This window comes from Euleptes europaea, chromosome 2 (assembly GCF_029931775.1).
Source record: "Euleptes europaea isolate rEulEur1 chromosome 2, rEulEur1.hap1, whole genome shotgun sequence".
NCBI classification, from domain to species: domain Eukaryota; kingdom Metazoa; phylum Chordata; class Lepidosauria; order Squamata; family Sphaerodactylidae; genus Euleptes; species Euleptes europaea.
In genome coordinates, this window is record NC_079313.1 from 72962437 (window position 1) to 72985362 (window position 22926).

Sequence of the window (22926 nt, forward strand, 5' to 3'; positions counted from 1 at the left end):
AACTAGTTGTACAGATATTTGGATTGCAGGAAATGTTCAGTAGATATATTTTAAAAAGTCATTTTAAATACTACCATGTTCTTGATGTACAAAGAGTTAAAGAAAGAAGCGACATAATGGTAGAGAAAGGGAAATGAAGCTGATTTATGTAAACCTAGACAAACCATAATGTAAAGGGCTTGAGGAGGGTAGGGTCCCCTTCCATGGTGTAGAGTTTTGAGCATATGGCGAAGCTCTTCTCCTTTAACTACATTGCTTAAGAAATTTCTGCAGCTCAGATCTCCATGAGTATTCCATCATCTTAAGAAAGGGAAAGAGAGCCATGCTTACAAGGAAAAAGTCAAACATTCGTAATGTAATTAATGTAAAAAGAAAAGAGCATCTTGGGAGCATAATTCAGGGGGACTGCATTGGGACAGTATCTACCATGGTTTCTGCTTTTCTGAATTTATGTGTCAATGTTGGGAGAAAGTGCTGTTTGAAATAAGTCTTCTCTCCAGTGTCCTTTGTATTGGGTCTTCTGATTATCCTCAAAAACAGAGAAATAATTTGTTCTGGCCTCAGGTTTCTGGGTGTGCTCATCTCCCTGATAGCCAGGACTTACCTTGCAATTTATCACTTGGCAGGATCTGGAGCACAGGAGCAAGCTAGGTCTGAAGCTGAATCTAGCACCCAAAGGTTGTGGCCTTGTGAACTGATTGATCCAGCAGCACTCCCATAATTGTGTGTGTGTGTGTAAAGTGCTGTCAAGTCGCAGTCGACTCATGGCGACCCCTTTTTTGGGGTTTTCATGACAAGAGACTAACAGAGGTGGTTTGCCAGTGCCTTCCTCTGCACAGCAACTCTGGTATTCCTTGGTGGCCTCCCATCCAAATACTAACCAGGGCTGACCCTGCTTAGCTTCTGAGATCTGACGAGATCAGGCTAGCCTGGGCCATCCCCTGCAGCTTAATTAGACTGAGGGAAAGCAGCCCCAGCTGGTCTGGAGGCAGTTCCTAGAACTGCTTTTGGTGAGGTCTCAGTGAGGCCAGAATCCTGCAGAGAACTAGGTCTAGTCTGGTTCCGCAGCTGGTGCTAACCTGGCTGCTAACCTGACACTGCACCTCCTCTCAGCTACCTCAGTGTGAGCCCACTACCTCTGCTGCTCCTGTTGGATGGAGGCAGATCCTGGTTGTCTCATGGGCCAGGCAACTAAGCCCAGCATCTGGAGGGACAGAAGGAAGTTCTGATATAGGAGCCTCAACTACAAGCTTTTCAGGGGCAAGCTTCTCAGGGGCAGCATTTAGAACAGATGGGACAGAGTCATCTACCATGTGGGAATCTCCGTGAGTTTCCTGCTCTCCCCCAGGCCATGTTTCTGGCTCCCCATGCTCCGCCTCTGAGGGTTCTGAGTCAGAGTATAGAGCCAGCACAGTGAAGGTCATGACACTATTCATGAGTAGAAAAGGAAGATTCACAATATTCATGACCAGGGCAAAGAAGCATGCTTGAATCGTAGACACATGAACACATGAAGCTGCCTTATACTGAATCAGACCCTTGGTCCATCAAAGTCAGTATTGTCTACTCAGACTGACAGCGGCTCTCCAGGGTCTCAGGCAGAGGTCTTTCATATCACCTACTTGCCTGGTCCCTTTAACTGGGACTACATGCATTGTAGACACCGTACTGTTCAACGCTCAGCCAACCTGAGGGCCTCCTATGCAGCAGCCATGGCATATAACACCAGCAAAATTGCTTGGAACACAGTCCTCCCTTTCCTCTGCAGAACCCCTAAATCTCAGCCACATGCAGCAAAGCAGAACTGTTTTACCAGCCCCCCCAAAGGAGCCAATTTAAGTGCACACACACCTCTTTATAGACAGATACAGTGGGAATGACAGACTGCTGGTTTGCCATTTAACTAGTTCATGAGGTGTGCATGCATGGTGCGCATGTGCAATTCATTCCCTCTCTGCAGCTTGTCTGCAAATGTGATTGGCTGGTTGGAAGAATGCTGCTGCCTGGGAAAACAAGCACAATTAAAGGACAGCATAGCAAGCACATGAGCATGGCCCTACTGGCTTGGTAAACTGTAGCATCCAGACTTGAAGCAACGACATGGATTTTCAGGGAAAGTATTTTTTCAGTAAGAAACCCAAATTCCTAACACTGTTCTGGGAACACAAATTAACAGCGATTTTTGTGCATGTTTTTGGCTTGGGAGTTCTGTTATGTAAACCCCTAATATGAACAACATGAAAGTTAAAAGCAAAAGGAGGTATCAAAGATGAAACCAAAGCTGCACTCCTGAGGAATGTAGAAGATGGCATCACTCTTAGCAATAGAATAGCAAAATGGGACAAATGTTTCAATAGAGACATTCTTTGGACTGATTCTCACTTTTTGTGCTCTGTTATGCATATTGGGTTGAATCCAAAGTCCATTTTCAACCAGTGGAATGGTAATTTGGCTGGTGGGGGAGTTTTCATTGGTTTCTCCTTCTTCCAGTAGAGACCCTCACATTTCTTCATTTTTGGTATGTTGGATTTAACCCATTAAGTACAATATTTACTTTCTTATGAAATAAGAAGTGGGCACGTATGTAGGCATGTGTCTCCTTAAAAATGCTGGAAGCTATTTCTGGGAAAACATCAGAGTACTACTCATGATGGAGGAAGGGTTAAGTGACTAGCTCCTAACACAAGCCAGACCTTGTACACCTATCAGGGAACATTTACCTTTTATACTTGAGAATGCATACATAGACTTTTAAAGTATAATAAAAATTAGGATCCTGCTATGCTCAGTGTGAAGAGGTGATGAGAAATCCAATAAAATTTTCAGACAGGCAGCTAAAAGGTAGAAGGTCAGATTATTCAATTTTGAGCCCCCCCTCCCAATTTTGGCAGTATTTCTAAAGTGATTAAAAAAACAATCCAGAGCTTTAGAAGATTTTCAGAACCTTATAGTGCAGTCCTAAGCAGAGTGATGTCCTTTTAAGCCCATTGACTTCCAGGGATTTATAAATAATGCCGTTTATGATTCCACTGTTAGAAGAAGAAGAGTTGGTTTTTATATGCCAATTTTCTCTACCTTTTAAGGAGAATCAAACTGTCTTACATTCTCCTTCCATTCCTCTCCCCACAACAGACACCTTGTGAGGTAGGTGAGGTTGAGAGAACTCTAAGAGAACTGTGACTTACCCAAGACTATGGGTGCCATCCAATTTTGGTCATAATGAACATTCACTATAAACTCAAGTTATATGAAGCATAGAATAAGACTTCAAATTCTTAATTTGATAATTCCTAACACTTTTTAAAGAGACCTTGCTGCAATCTATGCTCTGATTATAGCAGTATGTCCATGGAAGTATTTTGTATTATTATGGTAGTGAAATATGGCAGATGCACAAGTGCAAATGTATCGAACTAATGAATTCCATGCTTTGGGGTTGGGTGCCACCAATATGCAGATGATACCCAGTTTATCCAAGCATGCAGATGAGCATCAGCTTATCCAAGCATGCAGATGTGTCTATCTTGGTTCTGATCTGGGGCTTTGAAGCTTTGAGGCTGTGGTCAGGTGGCTAAGGCAGAACAAAGCAAAGATGAATCCAGACAAGACAGAGGTCTTGTCTTGTTCATATATTAAATAAAGTTGCTGGACCCTGCCAGAAAGTAATAGGTTCTGAGCATGCTCCAGAAATGCTTCCATATAAACCAGAAATCATGGAATCTGTTTGGGGTATTCCATCCCTGTCAGAAAGAAGGTCCAAGATTCTGCGTTTATCTGATTGCTCCACTGAACTATCAGATAAGCCCTTATCAGCAGGAAAGTGACTTTTTGTAGCTTTCTCATGGTATTTTTCTAAATTTGATTGCCCAGTTGGGGATTTGTTCAGGTGAAGCTACAGATACAAAGGGTCTTAGCCAATCTTCTGAAATGCTGTGTGAGGGACAGCCCATTAAACTTCTAAGACCTATAAAATAGCTTTTATCTTCAGCATTTAAAACATTCTCAGTTTTCAAAGTCCATTTTTAAAGGGATAAAAATATCTCAAAATCATTAAATTTGTGATTCACAATTGAATAATTTTCAAGAGCTTTTAGTTTCTGCTAGAAGGGTTTTATTGCTCAAAATTATAGATCTACTTCTGTGTTGCTCCATTAATTTTCAATGGTTAGAAAATAATATTTTAACCCTCCTTTAGTTCAGTGGAATTATGTGTAAGATTTGCACTGTAGTCCTAAGCAGAGTTACACCTTTTCTGATCCCATTGACTTCAACAGACATAGAGAGGTATAATTCTCCTTAGGATTGCACTGTTAATGCACTACTTCCTTGAGTAAGAGTTACTTTCCTACATATCACTGCTTAGGACACTGCGACATAAAATTAGATGACAAGAAACAAAGCTTTTTTAAAAAGTTAACTTAAGAACACGTTCCACTATTCCAACTTTAAGCAAGCTATTCTCATTACTGTCTTGAACATTGTGAGCCTTTCTTACTAACTGAAGCATGAAAATATGAACTCGTGAAGCTATAATACACCTATTAGTAAAAATTATGCAGGATAATAAAATGTGACAGAAAGTTGTTCACCACTGAAACTCATGATCTTGATTGTCCATGCTAATTAATGCTACATTGATTCTGATCAAAGTACATGCCAAGGGATCCAGGCTGAGCTTTCAAACAACCTCACATAATTACTCTTCATGTTTGTTGGTGAAAGTTTTCCTAGGTTGTTGTATTTAAAAATGTATCCTTATGTATCTTCCTAGTAATGGCTGTCTCTGCTAAAAGACTATTCAGAGCAAGAGGCTGTGGCAGACAGCTGCATAATGGATCTTCGAATGACAGGAGGTTCACAGACAAACAGCCCCCCCTGGGAATTCTACAGTTGGTGGTTGAGAGAGACCGTTAGAAATTGACAGTTGATAACTGACTGTTCAAGCTGACAGTTGAGGCTGGCAGCTAGGGTGAGAAGAACTCAGGTGTTGAGGAAGGATCCTGTGTGTGAGGGAAGTGATTTTAGTGTCTTTCCCTAAGAGAAATAGCTCCTAAATGAAGGGGGTGATCCCTAACCAGTTTTAAGGAAGAAAACTAGAAAAAAAACTGAGTGATTTGTCCCTAATTCCACCAACATTTGAAGTTTTGTTACAAGAGGCTTACGTCTGTTTGACTACGCAGTGACAGACAAAGAGTCTCTCTCAGTATATATCTAAAGTATCAACCCCTATCTGTGAAATATATCAGATACATCCTGATTACAAAATATATACTGTTTATAAACATCTTGTGTTTCCTCATTCCTGTTATTGTTTTGTTACATATCAAGTTTATTTTCTGAAACCTCCCTGCAAACCTGACTTCACAATTTTCCTCAAAAGCAAAAAATAAAACAGTTTTGAGTTTTTATTTCATTAAGCTTCTCTTGTGCCATACTCTAAGTTATATAGTTTTTGGCAGATTCTTCAACCATCAAGTGTGGGACAGGAAAACAACAAGTCTCAGGAGTAATATTGGCAGTTGTTGTTGTGTGTGGGGGAAATAAATCAAAAATAAATAAAACAAAAGGAGATCCGTCATAGAGGACAATTGAATAAGATAATGCAGGGGTCTGCAAACTGCGGCTCCCGAGCCACATGCGGCTCTTTGGCCCATTGAGTGCGGCTCTCCGAACTTGGTCTCGCGCCGGCAGCCGGGCTGCGGAGCTGGTGCGCCTGAGAGAGAGAGAGAGAGAGAGAGAGAGAGAGAGAGAGAGAGAGAGCAGGCGAGCGGGTGCACTGTCCCCCCCCCACCGTGGAGAATGGCTGGGTCCTCCTTTCCCTTGCCCTCAATGGTTGGGAGGCTAAAGCCTCCCCTCCCCTCTAGCCGCACGATTGCTGGGCGGGCGGCTCGGCTGTTACTGCCCCCCCGCCTATCAGCTGTTGGGCGGGGCGGGCTTCCTTTGGTAGACCTGGCCTCCGGCGGAGTCCCATTGGGAGGCCATGTCTACCCACTGGCTTTCTTGGCGGTAGACCTGGACTCCAAGGAGGGGAAAAAGTCCCCCTTCAGAGGCCAGGTCTACCAATTGGCTTCTATGGGCCTCCAGAGGCCAGGTCTACTGCCAAGAAAGCCAATGGGTAGACCTGGCCTCCCAATGGGACTCAGCCGGAGGCCAGGTCTACCAATAGGCTTTTATGGCGGTAGACCAGGCCTCCAGACGAGGACTCCAGATGGGGAGGGGGAAATGGCAGGGACTTACAATTTAATTTTTATCAATAAATAAGATCACTATTAAGTATGATATCAAGTTTTATTCAGTGTACCTATAGTTTAATTAAGACTTAAAACTTTAATTAAAGTTTATTAAGTTAATAAACAGTGTACCTACCTATATAGTTTAAGTTTAAGAAATTTGGCTCTCAAAAGAAATCTCAATCGTTGTACTATTGATATTTGGCTCTTTTAACTAATGAGTTTGCCGACCCCTGAGATAGTGGATAGGAAAGCATATTCATCTATTTGCAAAGTTTGAAATGGGGTTTCTGAAATTGTGCTGCTTACACAATCATTGATGGTTGAGATTAGGGTTGCTAACTCCAGGTTGGGAAATTCTTGGAGATTTGGAGGTGGAACCTGGGGAGGATGGGATTTTGAGAGGAGAGGGACCTCAGCAAGGTATAATGCCATACAGTGCACCCTCCATTATGCAGCCATGTTCTCCAAGGATCTGGTTCAGTATAAGGCAGCTTCATGTGTTCATGTGTGTGACTTCAATGGGGTATAATGCTATAGAGTCCACCTTCCAAAACAGCCATTTCCTCCAATTGAACTGATCTCTGTCAACTGGAGATCAGTTGTAATCCCAGATCTCCAGCTACCACCTGGAGGTTGGCAACCCTAATTGTTCATGACAAATTGTTGCTAAAGGGACAATTTATAGCAATATCTGTAATGGCTTGCTGTTTATGACTTTTGTTATGAAAACAGTAATTAATATTTGGGAAGAGGTAACAAACGAGCTGAGGTATAGCGGAAAAACAATAACCCTAAAATAGTACAGAATATCCCACTGCTCTGTCAACAGAGAACCCACTTTTAATTTGGCTGCAGTGTTTAAAAAGTGATGGGTCATATACATGCTGATATACTGCACTATGCCAGGGCTTCTTAAACGTTTTCCACTCGTGACCCCTTTCACCCGAGAAATTTTTATGCGACTCTGGGTGTATAGATATATAAAATAGATATACAAATCAAACATTTACTGATAAAAGGTCCAGAAACCTTTTACTGTTGCCAATTTTTTTGCGATCCCCACATTCAGTTACCCCATATGGGGTCGCAACCCACAGTTTAAGAAGCTTTGCACTATGCAATTTTTCACGATAGGCATAAAAGTAGATATCAATGCAGAGGAGCTTCAACATACGCTTCTGTAGATATTTATATATTTGCTGTTTACTCCAAGCCTTCCATGCAGTTCAGATCAGCCTATGTGGTCTCCCCACCACACCATTTTATTCTCAGAATAAACCTATGAGGCAGGTTAGGATTGAAGAATGACTGGTCCAAAATCAACCAATGGGCTTCATGGCAGAGGGGGGATTTTAATCCAGTCTCTCAATCCCATACTGACACTGGCTTTTAGCTGAATACTTTCTATCATTTTGATGGGATTTAAAACCTTTTACAATTTGATAAAAGTTGGCTATATCATTTTTCCTTATTACCTCTTGATTTTGGACTAAAGAAGGGCCTTTATTCTTTAACCCAGCTTGAAGGCATCTATTTGTATTGCTAGTTATTATTTTAAAAGGTGCAAATTACAGCACAACAATTTTGATACACATTGGACTTCTTTGCTTGTTTAACATTTTGTGGTTTTGGAAAATCTTCTTTGTTATGCATTGGCAGTCTGAATTATGTGTATGTTGTTCCTGTTGGGAAGTGGATTCTCATCATGTTCAATAATAACCATGGAGAAGGCATTTGAAAAGCGGGTGCCATTACTTTTAAAAGGAAAAGAAAGACTAAAGCTTTCTGCAACACCTTATTATTATTCTGGGTCACTGTGATGTTTCCATGCACCTTGGCATGTCCCTTTAATTGGATCCTTACCTATGAAGGTCCAGCATAGTTGCATTGAAAGCTGACATTTCCAACTAACTGACCTTTTCAGGCCCAGTGATACTTCTATAATGATTATCCTCTTGCATTGTTTGGACACAATACCACATACTTCACAGCACATAAAGAATATGGTCTTTGAAAACTATTCAAAATTCTCAATCTCAAGTTAGCAAAATGAGAAAATTGGGTACAAACATTCATCAGAAGTGTTATTGTGCAGGTATCGATTTGAATGCCCTTTCATTTCTGTGGGAAAAAGTGTTGTAGTATGGAGTTCTAAATTAACTTTTGTTCTGTTATTTTTTCCCCCGGTAACTATAAAAAGGTCAAATTCATTCATAAGCCTGAATAGATTTGCTGGATATAAGCAATAAGATAGCAATCAACCTTCAAATAACCTTTAAAGAGACAGTATCTTCTTCTATGAACAATAATTGATCTACTCATTAAACAGGAGGAAATTCTTTCAGGCTCACCTAAGCAAAAAATGTATAGGTGCAGAGTAAAAGGACAGTGTCTAGAACAACACGAAAATGAAGTTTAATATAAGGCTTAATTTTGCACATTTCAGTGGCCTGCTCAGATATTCCTTCTCCCCACCCAAACCTCCATATACTACAAAAAGGATTCTCTGTCTCAAATTCATGGAGGTCTTGCATTTTAAACAGGGAGATCCTCCACTACATTCATTACTGTATACAGTAGAGAAGGTAGGGGAAGAAATTGGAGCTTCATTGCACAATGAGGATTTGAACATGAATAAGAGCTGCTGTACCATTGCTACTGGCCAATGTCAACCCATCATCCTCAGCTTTTATGACTTTTTTAAAAAACAGCAGCTTTTCATTTGCTCCTGCAGTGGTCTCCTTTGTCTAGTTAGGGGAGATCAGCTGCTGCCAAAGAACATTAGCGGCTGCTAATTTTAAAACATAGTTATAGGTGCTGAAAAGGGTAGGTAAACATGAATAGAAGCAGCAGTGGTTCCTGCTCCTTCTTCAAAGATTATGTAGTGAAGCATAACTAAGCCAGTCTCTAAATCCCCCCATGTCCAATTTCTGTCAGACTTTGCACTATAAGGCTGAGACTTCAGACCAATGAGACAGGGGAGTCGTCCAGAGCAATATTTAGAACACGATTGCTGAAATAGCTGGGAAGCTGGGTTGAAAGCCCACCCACCCCCGAGGGTGGGGAATTCCCTGCCTCTGCCTCTCATTTTCCACTACCATCTGGAGAAGTTTTTTAATGGCCATCAGGCCAACAGCATGACATCACTTGTGGGGAAATCCATAGAGTTTCTGGCAATCCCTACAGAGGCATGTCAGCTCTGGGTTTTCACTGATGGCTGCCACCCCCCACCCCCCAAGTCTCCCAATGGTTGCCAGGCCATGCCTGCAGGGAAGCTGTCCAGCCACATTGCGAGAGTGGAAACAAAAACACAGAGAGAGCTTGGCAGCAAGAGTTACTGTAACAGCAAAGTCCCAAGTAGCAACTGATAGGTTTTATGGTTGGCCCTGCAGCCCCATTAGGGTTGCCAGGTCCCTCTTCGCTATCGGCGGGAGATTTTGGGGCGGAGCCTGAGGAGGGTGGGGTTTGGGAAGGGAGGGACTTAAATGCAATAGAGTCCAACTGCCAAAGTGGCCATTTTCTCTAGGTGCTGACTCTTCCTGGCCTGTATTGAAGCCTGCAAGGGTCATTGTTGGTTATTCTATACCCAGTGGTGGACTGGGTCTAAAAATATTGGTTGCCAGAAGACAAAGGCTATAAGGCTATATGGTTGCCAGAAGACAACTATAAGGCTATCATTTAATTTTCATTAATTTTTATTTTTAACATATTGTCTAATGTTTAAGGGGGCCCCACTTCATCAGGGGCCCACAGGGCCCACTTGCCATCGAGCAAGCTAACACAATGGCCAGTCCGCCACTGTCTATACCTCATTCTCAGAGGATGACTTTGTAAGTTGGGCTATGAGACATGACATACCGTATATACTCGCGTATAAGCCGAGTTTTTCAGCCCCCAAAAAGGGCTGAAAAAGCCAAACTCGGCTTATACGCGGGTCAATACGGTAGGGGAGGGGGGAGGAGGGAGGAGGGAGGAGGGAGGAGGGAACTTACTGCCACCGCCGCCGGTCCCACGCCGCTTCCTGCTGCCAAGAGCGGCCTGGGGCGGCCTCCTGCAGCTGCAGGGAGGCTGCCCCGGCCCTCGCCAGGCCTCGCCGCCGCTGCTGGCGGCCGAGGGCGGCCTGGGGCGGCTGCCCCGGCCCTCGCCAGGCCTCGCCGCCGCTGCTGGCGGCCGAGGGCGGCCTGGGGCGGCTGTCCCGGCCCTCGCCAGGCCTCGCCGCCGCTGCTGGCGGCCGAGGGCGGCTGCAGGGAGGCTGCCCCGGCCCTCTCCTGGTTGTGTCGCCGCCGCCACCAGGCCCGCGCCGCTCCTGCCGGGAGCCCAGGTAAGCCTGCGGGGGGGAGGGGTTATAAGCCGACCCTCGACTTATACGCGGGTGCCTAATTTTTCCCCATTTTTGGGGAGAAATTAGGCACCTCGGCTTATACGCGGGTCGGCTTATACACGGGTGTATACGGTACTAAATGTTTTGACCACTGATCAAAAAAAGTAGCACTTCACCTGTTTTAGATCCTTTGGTAGTAAGAATAAGAGCTAATTTTAACCGTGTAAAGAAATATGATCCTAGTTTTGTAACCAAGAAGCATTCCTGCCCTTGGCCAAAGCCTATTTATGGATTTCCATGGTTGTCTATGAAGTACTAATAGAAAGGTTATAGTTTCCACATGAGTTTTGTCAAGAAATGCTGTTAAACTTTTTACTCTGTGTTGTTCGTCCTTTTTTCATTTTCTAAAACAAACACTTTCCATATGCCTTCCTAGACAAATAACTACAACATTTTAAAATGATTCATTTAAGTAGGGAGGAAATGAAACCTTTGAGGTACCAAGAGATGAAAATGTTGTTTTCCCACATTTTATGAATCCCAGATGCCTCCTCTAATTGCTTAGCTAACCCCAAGTTTATTAAGTTATTTTCCAGAGTCAAACTCATTTGTATACATGTCAGAATATAAACTGAATTTTAACAGAGAGACTTCTGGATTAGAATTGAAAAATGATAAACAAATTCATTTAGAATGTATTTGCATGCAATTTACATGTGACAAAATAGAACAAAATGTAGCTTGCAAATACAAGTGTTATATCCATTTAACATTATGGAATAGCATGAAAGGATTTTTTAGTGTTGTGAAAAAATATTATGGATCCTAAAATTCAGTGAGTAAAAAACTGACAAGACCGGATAAGAATGCACAGAATCTGTAAATACTATGTGCATTATCTGTAGTTTATAGAATAATAATGTTGAAGTATTTGTATAGTTCTTTCCAAGCATATATTATTTCCTTTCCAGATGGATTGTTTTGCCTCATGTAGCTTTTAAAATGAGGGCATGTTTTTTCTTAATATAAGATACATAAAATACATATGGTGTTTGCTGCTTGAAATGTGTCAGAAACTCTACTAACGTTAGAAAAAAAGATATTTGAACATTTATTATATGCTTAGAGCTGCAAAAACCCTGAATCTTTGAATGAAAAGACAATATTGCCAAGAAAACAGGGGTCTTGCCTGAATTAAAAATTACATCTGGGACAGGGTATTGGAGAAATTGCTTAAATCGTGCATTATTTGCAAACAAACATTTCCCTGATGGCATTGGTGAATTGCAAGGTTGGGACAGACCAGACAATTTCATGTTTACTGAGTGAGTGGGACCTATTCTCTCCAGGATCAGAGGAGCATGCCTATTATATTATATTACCTGCTTTGGAGCACAGGCAGGATAATGCTGCTGCAGTTGTCTTGTTTGTGGGCTTTCTAGAAGTACTTGGTTGGCCACTGTGTGAACAGACTGCTAGACTTGATGAACCTTGGTTTTCCCACAACTCTTTGAAGAGGAAGCGGCCATTACAGACTGTGAAAAGTAAGTCTTTTAAAATTCTCCCAGGGGGGCATTTTTTGAGGTAGAGTCACCAAATTTGCAGCATAGCTTCAAGGGACTCTCCTTGCATGAAACCCAAAGATTGGTAAAGTTTGGGTCAGGAGGGGGTCTTCATTTTATGGGGTCCAGAAGGGGTCACCCCCTCCTTCTTAGTGAAGTATGGTAAAGTTTACAATGCTTTTCTATAGAGGGGGCAACCCCTTCTGGACCCCATTAAATTGGACCCCCTGACCCAATCTTCCCTAGGGCTGTTGAAAAAAAAAAATCGGTAAAATTCAGATTCGGCAAAATTATGCCCATTTTGATTCAGGAAATGCTGAAGTCCAAACTCCCCCAATTCGGATCTGTGGAATTCGGCACCAAGTTCCGAGTTCGGGGAAAAATTCGGCTGAATAAAGCCATTAAAAACACATTTGCGCCTTTCCGCGGCTCCGGGGGGGCATTTTTGGAGGTAGAGGTCCCAAAATTTCAGCGTAGCTTGAGGGAACCCTTTTTGCAAGAACCTCCAAGCTTTTTAAAGATTGGGCCAGGGGGTCCCAAGATATGGGGCCCAGAAGGCCCCCCCCCAAAATCGCCCTCAGGAATAAAGGCATTAAAAACACATTCACACATTTCTGTGGCTCTGGAGGAGCATGTTTGGAGGTAGAGGTCCCAAAATTTCAGGGACCCTTCTTGCAAGAACTCCCAAGATTTGTAAAAATTGGGTAACGGGGTCCCGAGATATGGGGCCCGGAAGGGGTCCCCCCATCTGCCCATTGGAATAAAGCCATTAAAAGGGATGTACTAAAACGAATGACAAGTCAGCCCATTGGAAGCAATGGGAGAGGCTGCCCAGCCCATTGAAGATAATGGGAGAGGGGAATGTCAGTTGACTTTCATTGACTCCACTAAAATACATTACAGGGGATATACTAAAATGAATGACAGGCTAGCCCATTCGAAAAAACATGAGTGGCTGCACAGCCCATTGGAAACAATAGGAACCAGCCAGAGAGAGACTCACTGACCCACAGTTAACTCCACACAAAGTTGGCAACCGGTGAAAACAGTAGAAAGCACAGTCCCACACAGAGGCAATCAAGCCCACCCCCAGCAGAACAGGTAAACCCACCCCCTTTTGGCTTCCCCCCTCACAGACACACACACACACACACACACACACACACACACACAATCTCCCCCCCACATACACACACACAGGAAAAAATTATAGATAATTATAGAGAAAAGCCCCCAAATGGGTCTTACTGTGGATGTCTTCTTCTCTTCTAACAGGAGCAGGGACCGGGAGGACTCAGGAGTAATCCAGTACAATTCTAGCAGACTCACACACACATACTCTCTGGCACGGGAGGTTTTTCCTTGGATTTGCCGCTCTCTAGATGCACATTAAGGATTGCCTGCTCCCATTCATTCCAATGGATGGATGCGGGGGACCCCATAACTTGGGATTAATTGCCTTTTAGTCAGACCCCCAGGCCAGGGTAATGGTACGGCCCAACTGCTGAAGCAACCAGACCCCCAGGCCGGGGCAATGGTACGGCCCAACTGCCGAGGCAACCACCAGACCAGATCCCCGGGCCGGGGTAATGGTACGGCCCAACTCAAATGTGTTTTTAAAGGCTGTAATGGGCAGATGGGTGGGGGGACCCCTTCCAGGCCCCATAACTCGGGACCCCCTGCCCCAATCGTCACCAAACCTGGGGGTTCTTGCAAGAAGGGCAACCTCAAGCAATGCTGAACGTTTGGAGCCTCTACCTCCAAAAATGCCCCCCCGGAGCCGCAGAAAGGCATGAATGTGTTTTTAATGCCTTTATTCCTGTGGGCAATTTTGGGGGGACCCCTTCTGGGTCCCATACCTCGGGACCCCCTGACCCAATCTTTACAAAACTTGGGGGTTCTTGCAAGAAGGGTCCCCTCAAGGTACACTGAGATTTTGGGACCTCTACTCCAAACATGCCCACCCAGAGCCGCAGAAAGGTGCGAATGTGTTTTTAATACCTTTATGGTTATGCTGCTGATTCAGAGCTCCCGAATTTGCTGAATTTATTCGGCGATCGCCCCGAACTCACCGAATTTGGCTTGTTGTTTTCCCGCCTTTTTAAAATTCGGTTCCATCTGAACTAGAAACTGACGCGCGCAGCTGAGCTGGAATGCAGGAGTATACCTGGCAGCAATTCAGTCCACACCAGTACTGGTATGTACAATTTATTTACAGTATTTACACAGTCCGGAATGCAGTTTTCTCCCACAAACTGCTCCGCCATACATCAATAATTCCATCACCACACATCTGCACGTATTTCATGGACTTATATATATTTACAGCCATACAGTTGACCAATCACATACATTTGCTGGGTCACTGTGAGTCATACTGGAAATTCCCTTTTCAGGCCGTTCAAGCCGGTCCAGGCTGGCTCAGTCACATGACACTAGCTGTCAACTAGATCAGTCTAATCTACTGTTCAAACTGCTGACTAGTTACACATAGTGTAAATCAAATTGCAAAAACTAAGTTGCAAGTTTTGTTGTTACTACCCTCCTGGACGAACCTAAGGAGGAAAAAACTCAGTTCCCAACCTCCAGGCCAGTCCTGGAGGTTGGGAACTGAGGTTATTTTCCTCCTTAGGTTCGTCCAGGAGGGTAGTAACAACAAAACTTGCAACTTAGTTTTTGCAATTTGATTTACACTATAATATGTTGTTTTTGCTAAAACACCACCTGGAGGTTGGCAACTCTAATTGTGAATGCAGGGTTCCATGTGCCCAATTAAGGAACAGACCAGTTCTCTTCAGTGCAAGGATATGTCTCACACAGAGTGATGAGAATAGCTGTCCACAACCAGGTCTGTAGCGCTTTATATCACAAACATAGAGAAACCAGATTTTAGAGGAAGGCAATTTTCCTCCTTCCATGTTTAGGCCAGAATCCAATGCATTTTACTTAGAAATGTGCCAGTAAACATAGGAGGAAGTCCACAGACCATCTACTCTAGAATAATCCAATATATCTTAGTAAGATAATTCTAGAATGTACCCTGTCCCTTTAGACTTTATTATTTTATTTTTTTTAAGGTAAAGGTCTCCTGTGCAAGTACCGGGTCATTCCTGACCCATGGGGTGGCATCACACCCTGACATTTCCAAGGCAGACTTTGTTTGCGGGGTGGTTTGCCAGTGCTTTCCCCAGTCATCTTCCCTTTACCCCCAGCAAGCTGGGTACTCATTTCACCGACCTTGGAAAAATGGAAGGCTGAGTCAACCTTGAGCCGGCTACCTGAAACCGACTTCCTAGTTAATTTTAAATAATGCTGTTTTGCATGAAATAAAATTATGCATTTATCATGCAAAATTAACCTCCTAGCCCAGTAAAGTTCACATAATTAACATAAATCAACCATCCTGAGCTCTTTGACCTTTCTGGAGAACATTAGTTCAACTCATGCTTTTTGAACTTCGTAGGCATGAACTTGCAATAGCCCCATTGGATATGGTCTATTAATAACAGCACAAGTGAAAATGCAATTTTTACATAAAAGGCCTAACAGAGTATGAAAATAAGAAAATTATATTTAGGGAATGGGATGAATTACCACACATTTGTTCAATCAAATCAGGGTAATTTGTTATATTTCCATACATACTCAAAAATAAACCTTTTGTGAAGTTTTATGGTTAACAGATAGAAGTTTTAATTAGCTCTCTCCTCTGCCCCTGAAGCTTATATGGCTGGTCCCCTTTTCTAACATTCTTTCTTAGCAGTAAAGCTAGAGTTGCCAGCTCCAGGTGGGGAAATATCCGGAGATTTTTGGGGTGGAGCCTGTGGGAATTGAGAGAGTGAAGACAAAGACTCGGTGTCAAGGAAAACAGACCTCTGGTCTCAGAGCTGCGTTTTATTTATAGCAAGTAGTAAATACCAGTTGCTTGTAACTTGCAACTGTTGTGAGTAGCCATGGTAGCGGCAGAGATAGCAAACTAGGTCAGCCGAGCATATATGGTGCAGGAACTAGAAGCCTTTGTCTATTGTTCTACCCCCCCCTCTACGGAGGAGGGGCAGCCTCAGTGACGTGGCCTGCCAGCCATCACCTGACTGCCCCACCAAGGCCGTGCATGGTATAGCGGCAGTTTGCCAACTCGCTAAACACGGCCTAGTGGTCATAGCGGTGGTCTGCCAGCGTCGCCAGAGGGCCACAACCCTACACTTCCCCCTTTTTCGTTTTAAGCTGATGATATGCATAATACAGAAAGTGACGTTGCACATGCTCCTTAGAGAAAGCACACATATTGTAAAGGCTCGGCAGACATTGGACAAAGCACCCCAATGCAATAAAACCAGCAATGATTCCAAGTAACGCTAAAAAAGTTGCTCGCAGCCACCCAAAGTCAGGTAGCCAGCTGGTCAACCAATCAAAAAGACCAGGAGCTCCGGAAGTAATAACATTGTTAGTGAGCATATGACGCAATTTCTCCAGCTCGTCCTCAATGGTTTTGTTGAGGTCATGGAATGTGACTTTGCAACCTGCCTGACCAACAATTTTACAAAACCCACCTTGACGAGCCAGGAGAAAAGCTAAGGCAAAGCGATGCTGTAAGGTGATTTGATGCAATTCAGAAATCTCTTGCTGTAAATCATGAATTAAGCGGCTTGTAGCATTAACAGTCATTTCTAACCTACAAGTGAGGCCTAAGATGGAACGGCGGTTCTCCTGGGCAATGATCCCTGGGTAGCTCCCCAGAGTCAAAATCCCAGTAAGACCAGCCCCTATGGCGCGACCCCAGTCGCTCCCCCCACTGAGTTGGGTGTCCACAATAACCTCATCTGAACACCCGGGGCCAAGGGGGGCCGCTGCGGCACGCCTCACTTTGTGATTGGCTAAAGGTGTCCCAGAAGCATCCAGGACTTGGACTGGCAAGGTAAGATACCCAAGAGCTGCACACTGATATTTCCCAGGATGACAGTTGGTAGCCCACCCTGACCCCCAAAAGAACCAAAGGTTGGGGTCTCGGATGAGCCAATTGCCACAAATGCTTCCGGATGTGAGCAGGGAAGCATTTGGGGAAAACATCGGTAAACGGTGATACAACTGTTGTGTGGTAGTGTTCATGAGATGGAGATTGGGTTGGAAAGAAGAGTTAAAGGTACCCCAAAGGTAAAAACGGTCAGAACAAGCAGTATAATTGGCTGCATTATTTCCCCACAGTTTATCAGCAGTAGTCTTATAAGTCCAGTGAGAAAACTGAGGATTGTTAGCATAACAACAGAAACACAACCCAGGTAGAGAACGATGAAACCGAAATTTGTGAAAAGGAGTACTGTTCCAGTGAGGGTCAGTGGTGGAGGCAAACAGCATGGAGTGGTTCAAATGTTGTAGTTCAGACAGAACCAGTTCAGGAGAGTTAAAGGGAGTAGGCAAAAAGGACATAGCAGAGGCAGAGAGAGGAGGCTCAGAAATCAGAGAAACATTCTTGCCATGAAAAGCAAACATGTAAGAAGCATGACGAACCCATAAGTTCGGAGTAGAGGACTCATGCTTGACCCCCTGCACCCCAGAGCTCAGGAGGCATAAACATAAGACGATCATAACTGAGTTCACAGTCAGCTGGGCAAACACAGCAGCCAGAAAGTTCTCTGGGGTCATGGGCAGGTGCTGCTTAGCCAACTCCAGTTGAGCTTGCTCAGACAAGCGTTTGATGGCCCCCCAAGTTACTGGAGGGCTCGCTCTGCGACGACCACGACGCCTCTCGGCCATGGGCTCAGGGTCCACCAACTGAAGGCGGAAGTGAGGAATCAGGTTGGCCGGAGGACTCGGGTCTGGAGGACTCAGGTTGGCTGGAGGACTCAGGTTGGGGAGATTCTGCTGCCACGCCATGAAGATAAGGGCGAACACACCGTGCAGGCACCCACAACGGTCCAGTAGATGTTTGGACTGCAGCGTAGCCCCGGCCCCACGTGATGAGAGGCACCGGCCCGTGCCAAAGGGGGTCGGGGAGACGGCGGTAGCGCACCAGGGGCTGTGGCAGCGGCTTGTCGGCCTGGAAATGCCGCTGAGTCCTAGTAACAAATTTTGAGTTAAAAGAGAGAAGGTTAAGATGATTGAGGGTAAAGAGAGCCTGAGCAAGTAGGCCCTCTTTGTCCAAGAGGGAGAGGCCAACTCCCCCTTGTGTTTTCAATTTTTCAAGCATCCGCTTGAGAGTGCCATTGGCACGTTCCACGATGGCTTGGCCCGTGGAATTATATGGGATGCCAAAGGTATGGCGCACTTGCCACCGATCACAAAAGGCAGCAAATGTGGAGGAACAATAGGCAGGGCCATTGTCCTGTTTTCAGAGCAGAGGGAACACCCATAACCGAAAAGGCACGAATTAAATGGGTGCAAACGTGCTTAGCCTTCTCACCCTTTTGGGGAGTGGCAAATAGGCAACGAGAATAGGTGTCCACAACCACATGGAGACATTTCCAGGGAGCAAATGAAGAAAACTGAGTAACATCCATTTGCCACAATTGATTGGCTCCAAAACCTCGAGGGTTGACACCAGTGGAAGGAAAGGAAGCCTGTCCAGAGCACTGAGGACATTGCCGAATGATGGCAGAGGCTTCTGCAAGGGGCAAGTGAAATTGTTTCGCCAAGGCTTTGGCGTTTTGGTGATGCATGGCATGGCTCTCAATGGGGGAGAGAGCTGCATAGGAAACAAGGGAGTCAGCCCGGGCATTTCCTTCAGAGATGATGCCAGGAAAGGGCTGACGACTGCGAATATGAGCAACAAACAGCAATCCAGTGCGCTTTGCCAATTGATTGCGCAAAGCAATGAACAGACTCAGGAGATTGTCATCACAGGAAGGAGACACGTAGCTTCCTTCCACCTGAGAAATGACATTACACACATACAAACTATCAGAGATGAGACTGACTGCATCATGAGGGAAAAGACAAATTTTCAGAAGTATTTGAAAAAGTAAAAAAAAGGACTAAGCAAAAGAAAAAAATGTGGAGATTTTTTATAATTTCCATTAATTTTAGTATAGACCTGCAAAACGCAAAAATAAAATGGGCCCATACAAAGGGACCCTAAAAGGACAAAAAGTGTTAGAACTGCAGTTGACTTAAGCACAGAAAGTTATTTCCAAGGAACAATAGAACCTTTTAAACAACTAATTCTTTGGTCAGGAGATGCTACTGAAGGTCTTTGCCGTAGCAACGGGAGGGGAGTACAGCGAGCTGGCTGGCATAGAATTGTTGCAACTTTAAGAATGTGAACGTGTTTGTGTGCTGTTTAGGCACACTGAGTGAAGTGTGTAGCAGAGAAACAGAGAGCAGGAGAGAAAAAGAGGGGGAAAGGTTTATGGCATGCAGATCCAGAGGCCAAAGTGCCCTGGGTGTCACACCCACAAAGACAGCATAAACATTCAAATATATACATTTTAATGGCTGGTGGGAAACTTCTGCAGTTAATTGCTTCGATGCAGATGTAGTCCAATTAAACATAGTTACCACTGTAGAATCATTCACATTATTTATACAATCCATTTCTTTCACTGACTTTGTTATTAAGATTTCATCTTACCACGTGTACCATGAGCTGCAGTCTCATGTTCCCACCTTCCTTTGAAGAACTATATTGTAAATTCATTAGTTTCTCTACACTATTTGTACATATTATAACCTTGATAACTTCCACCAGAATATGGACATGGGGGTGTCTCCCGGAATGGCCTGGAGAATCTCCCGGAATGGCCTGGAGATTCTCCCGGAATGGCCTGGAGATGTGATTTTTGAGCATCTGGTGCATGCTATTGCCGTTGCAGACACTTATGGATATTTTGGGAGTGTGAGGTGACCTAATAAGTCCACAAAAATGGACTTATAGAAGATGTGACTGTTGAGTTTGAAAGGCAAAATATTTTGATCCTGAGGCTGTAAGGTCAATGATAGCCATATTACGAGGGATCATGTTCGGGTTGGGTAAGCCACACTGTAAGGCACCCTTTGGTTTGATAATTTTATTGATGGCGCGCAAATCATGCAGTAAACGCCATTTGCCAGATTTCTTTGTTGATGACAAACACTGGAGTATTGTAGGGACTAGTGGAAGGAACCAAATGACCCTGCAACTAGGCGTTGCAAAGCTTCCAATTTTTCACCAGGCAGTAGCCATTGGTCGATCCACACATAGTCTGTAGAAAGCCATGACAAGGCAAGGGCACGAGGCTTAGTCATTAGTGACTAAAGTAGCCTCCTATTGAGAGAAAAGGTCTCGCCCCCAAAGATTGACTTTAAGTGGGACGACAATTGGAGTCACGTACCCCACCTGCTGGTCAGTTGCGGTAGTGACAAGGAGAGGCCGAGCACTTTGTTGTGCCGGCGTGGAACCCCCCACCCCCCAGACAGCAGCTGACTGTTCTAGAGGCCAGGAGGGGTCCCAATCCTGAGGGGTGATCACAGAAACATTAGCACCAGTATCGAGAAGACCTCTTAATTTTTTACCTAGTACCTTATACTCACGAATTGGCTTCTGGTGCCAGATGTTCTCGGTGACCAAGGCAATCTGTAAGGAATCAGAAGAAAAATCCCCCTTGTCCACTCCCGAGGGCGGGAGCGGCACAAGGTGTGCACAGGAAGCACCTTCCTTTAAATTCAAAGGAAGAGCGCTCCAACACTGCAAAACAACAAATACAATTGTCCTGGACCACAACCTTGTCTGGTTGCACATTGATCCCCTGTTGCTGGGCTGCACAGGTAAGTAAGGCCAGGTATGTGCCAGGAGGAGCCTCAGCACGCATGGAAACAAGGGCAACCTCACCAGGGAGGGTTTGTTGAAGTGCTTGTGCAACATAGAGTTAGGAGTGTTAGCACCACTCCCTCGGTAGGCTCCCCCACCGGGGGCTCGGCACTTATTCCTAAAGTGATTGGGCTTTTGGCAGTGAAAACAGTGAGATGGCATTTTTAAGCCGATTTACAAAACTTGCATATGACTCATTGGGACTTTGTTTCAAGGCAGAGAAAGATTTACGCAGGTGGATCTCCCTCCCACTCTTCGGAAAGATCCAGGTCCCCATTACAGCGGGCTGCCTGGACTGCCAACGCCACTTTTGATCGAGGCGGTGGACAAGCGGGAGAAGGAGATAAGGGAGCCAAAGACGAGGCTGCAGGGAGGAGAGCCGGATAGGGGGGCGGTGTCACCTCCATAGCAGGTTTCAAGAGCATGTTGTCCGCTGGCGTCCCAGCGCAGACAGCTCTATAAACCTTTTGCCAGGCAAGAATATATTGCACTGGTGCATGGGGCTCACCCTTCAAGTCCCTTCCTATCTGCTCCCAGTCCCCTGGTTTGAGAGTGCCTTCCTGGGGATACCAGGGACACTGACAATCAATCTCCCGTAGGAGATCCTTAAGGTCTGCTGTCGACACTGAGTCCCCGTTATGTCTCACCAATTGATAAAGTTCTTCAGCATGCTTTACCTGCTCTGAAGATAATGTTTCACCCATACTTACCAATGGGGGCCGAAGCCGAGGGGGCCGATGAGCCGTGGGAGCCAAAGAGCTGAGAGTACGCGTAAACCTTTTCCAGTCGTGGTAAGCAGGCGAGACCCAGTGAATCACGTCGAATCACGTCGGCGGCACCAGATGTGGGAATTGAGAGAGTGAAGACAAAGACTCGGTGTCAAGGAAAACAGACCTCTGGTCTCAGAGCTGCGTTTTATTTATAGCAAGTAGTAAATACCAGTTGCTTGTAACTTGCAACTGTTGTGAGTAGCCATGGTAGCGGCAGAGATAGCAAACTAGGTCAGCCGAGCATATATGGTGCAGGAACTAGAAGCCTTTGTCTATTGTTCTACCCCCCCCTCTACGGAGGAGGGGCAGCCTCAGTGACGTGGCCTGCCAGCCATCACCTGACTGCCCCACCAAGGCCGTGCATGGTATAGCGGCAGTTTGCCAACTCGCTAAACACGGCCTAGTGGTCATAGCGGTGGTCTGCCAGCGTCGCCAGAGGGCCACAACCCTACAGGAGCCTGAGGAGGGTGGGGCTTGGGGAGGGGAGGGACTTCAATGCCATAGAGTCCAATTGTGAAAGCTGCCATTTTCTCCAGGTGAACTGATCTGTATCAGCTGGAGATCAGTTGTAATAGTAGGAGATCTCCAGCTAGTACCTGGAGGTCAGCAACCCAGTAAAATCCATTTGCAGGATGTGCAGCCATTTTTGGCTACACCTTCCTAGTAGGATGGAGCTGAAAAATTAGTGGAATGCTGCACTATTTCAGGAGACCTGTTGGGCTGGGCCTCTGCTAAGAACCTTGATGAATTTCAGAGGAAGATGCACAAACAGGCGGTCTATTTTATGGGGATGTACGAGTGTCTGAGCAGCAGCAGAGTACTAGCTTTTGATGCAGGTAGAAGACTATGGACTGGTCTGGAATGTTGCCCAATTAATATTCAGAATTTACGTAGACACTGATTATTAGGTAGGGTTGCCAGCTCCAGGTTGGGAAATACCTGGAGATTTTGGGGGTGGAGCCTGAGGAGGGCAGGGTTTGGTGAAGGAAGGGATTTCAATGAGGTATAATGCCATAGAGTCTACCTTCCAAAGTGGCCATTTTCTCCAGGTGAACTGATCTCTTTCACCTGGAGATCAGTTGTAATAGAGGGAGATCTCCAGCAACCACCTGGAGGTTGGCAACCCTATATTAGGGTACTCTAGTTCATTGGTTACAGTATATTCAGGTGAATGTATAAGAAACAAAAGGTATGGATATTTAATAGAGAGAAAGTAGCACATGATAATACTAACCTGGTAGAGAAATCCCTCAGCCACATG

The 22926-nt window shown here is 44.8% G+C and overlaps 1 protein-coding gene across 2 annotated transcripts in view; it reads left to right on the forward strand.

The window, feature by feature from the left end:
* Positions 1-22926, forward strand: part of BEND5 (BEN domain containing 5) — a 1050378-nt gene that overhangs the window by 521178 nt on the left and 506274 nt on the right. The gene's annotated exons all lie outside the window — the stretch shown is intronic.